This window comes from Penaeus japonicus, unplaced genomic scaffold (assembly GCF_977035675.1).
Source record: "Penaeus japonicus unplaced genomic scaffold, GWHDUDI00000001_assembly GWHDUDI00000015, whole genome shotgun sequence".
Taxonomy (NCBI): Eukaryota; Metazoa; Arthropoda; class Malacostraca; order Decapoda; family Penaeidae; genus Penaeus; species Penaeus japonicus.
This window is the reverse complement of record NW_028234417.1, coordinates 34,544,089-34,546,291: the sequence shown is the minus strand read 5'-3', so window position 1 is coordinate 34,546,291 and position 2,203 is coordinate 34,544,089. Positions and strand designations below refer to the sequence as shown.

The 2,203-nt window shown below is 38.9% G+C and overlaps 1 long non-coding RNA gene across 1 annotated transcript in view; it reads right to left on the bottom strand.

The window, feature by feature from the left end:
• Window positions 1-867: 867 nt before the first annotated feature.
• The window catches only part of LOC147470421 (uncharacterized), a 1,432-nt gene continuing 96 nt past the window's right edge, over window positions 868-2,203 (bottom strand). Inside the window, exons 1-2 of the long non-coding RNA XR_015191687.1 lie at window positions 2,163-2,203; window positions 868-1,133 (exon numbers count right to left, since the gene is read on the bottom strand). The exon at window positions 2,163-2,203 is cut by the window's right edge and continues 96 nt beyond it. This is a non-coding gene — a long non-coding RNA (uncharacterized LOC147470421). The remainder of the gene's footprint in view (window positions 1,134-2,162) is intronic.

Genomic DNA, 2,203 nt, shown 5'->3' with positions numbered 1-2,203 from the left:
AGAGAGATGGGGGAGAGGGGGAGGGGAGAGAGAGGGGAGGGAGGGGGAAGGGGGGGAGAGGGGTGAGAGGGGAGGAGGGAGGAGGGGAGGGAGAGGAGAGGGGGGGAGAGGAGAGAGGGAAGGGAAGAGAGGGGGAGAGGAGAGGGAGGATGAGGAGGGAGGGGAGGGAGGAGAGGAGAGGGGAAGGAGGAGGGAGAGGTGGAGTAGAGGGAGGGAGAGGAGAGGGAGGGGGGGAGAGGGAGGGGGGAGAGGGGGAGAAGAGATAGGGGCATATCCTTTTCCTCTATCTATTCATTAATACATAAGATATATCTTTTTAAAAACTACTTTGACAAGGTCCAAAGAAAGTCTACATCTTACCCAACACAGTTATTATCCTTTACAAGAACCCATGGAAACACATCACAGACAAAAACATTATATTTATGCTGAGTCATCTCACTAAGACTACCTTTGTCCTTGTCCCTCTGAAGTTGACCTTCTAGCCACTCATGTTACCTCTGCATCATGATAATATACTTGCCTACAGAGAGATATTTTTTCATAATTTTCTTAGACAATGACTTACTTCAAATACCGAGACCAACAAGAAAAAGAACATCAGGTTAAGTCAATATTACAGCCTCTTTATTACATCACATAACTGATATCCCTTCCCTTAATCTGACTTATAAGAATGGATGTCCTATACTAAATTAGAATAACTATTCACAAAATACATCAAGACTGAGGTCTCTTTATCTTATTCATTCATAATTTACTAACAGCAAATTATCTTTTAAATTGATTCTCAAATATCAAGTGTCATCATATCACAATAGTATCTAACGTAGTCCCAAAAACAGACACAAAAAAGGAACACCACATCACCATCGTGTCCTCGTACTAACCACAGAACTTGCTGCCACAATCTGTCTGGTCATAATGGGTTCATTGCTGCTGTCAGCCAGGAGCCCCTGACACACACTGGCAACTTCGAGCCAGCTATGGTTCTCTTAGGACCTCGCATGTATCTCTCCCAGAACGACACACATGATTTGCCATACAACCTCCTCCTTCTTGTGAAGATTGACACCAGCACTGCGAAGCTCGACTCGGCTTACAGACCACTCAAAAGCAAAATGCAAGAATGCCTGGAAAAGATAGACAAGATAAATATACACTAACAATGGGAAGTCCCTTATTACAATTTGTTCATGTATTTTTACCTTCTTGTGACTTGACAACATAATTTACTTTACATCTAAATTATAAAGATGCCTAAGTACCAAACTTTCAAAAATAGTATATAAATAAACTTATGTCCTTGCAACTGCCTAAACACTGTTAACTACAGAGAAGGAAAAATGGCAAGTAATATCTACATGGTTGTTTACGTCAAAGACTGTCCAATGATACTAGTACTTGCAAATGTAAGTTTAAAGCCTAAATAAGTATAAATAAAGCTTTAGGAACACATTCATCTGTACAAGCATTAAGACAAACAGAAAATGCATAATGCTAGATTTCTAAACATACTCATGAAGATATAACCGTAATTTAAGCAATGTTTATGCACTTTCATGTCTCTATGTTAAAACACATCATATTTGGTGCAACCTAAATTCAAGAAACATTCAATATGGATTATACCAGATAATAATCCCAATATTAACCATTATACAAGTATTGTGTCAATATGACAAAATAGAAAGAACAATAGGACCATGAATACAGATATAATGTCACAGTTTTGAACTACCAAATCAAATAATGTAATGATGATAACTGATATTCCCTAGATTATATTAGCAATCCTTGTCAATCTATGCCACGTTTTTGAGCCCTTTACATATACTCCTTTAAAACAAAACATCTGCTGTGTAAAGGTGACTGAAACATTGACACAACACTGAGATTGCTTTCATTCAAAGAAAAAAACTCTAGCGGATAATAAAACAAAATGTAAATACTTAATCATTCCCTAGAAGCCGACGAGGAAACAAGAATAATGCCGTGGGAATAAGAGAAGGGAAGAGAGAAAGACAAAAACACATGAAAAACAGAATGAAGTGACGAGAGAAACAAGATGGATTGGATCTCCCCAAAGACTTATCTGAGCAACTCTCCCTTTTGTATATTTTCCCCTAAATCTCTCATCCTTAATCTCTAATCGATCTAACCTGATGCTCTTCTGGGGCCTGAGGAAATGTCTCAGTTCTCC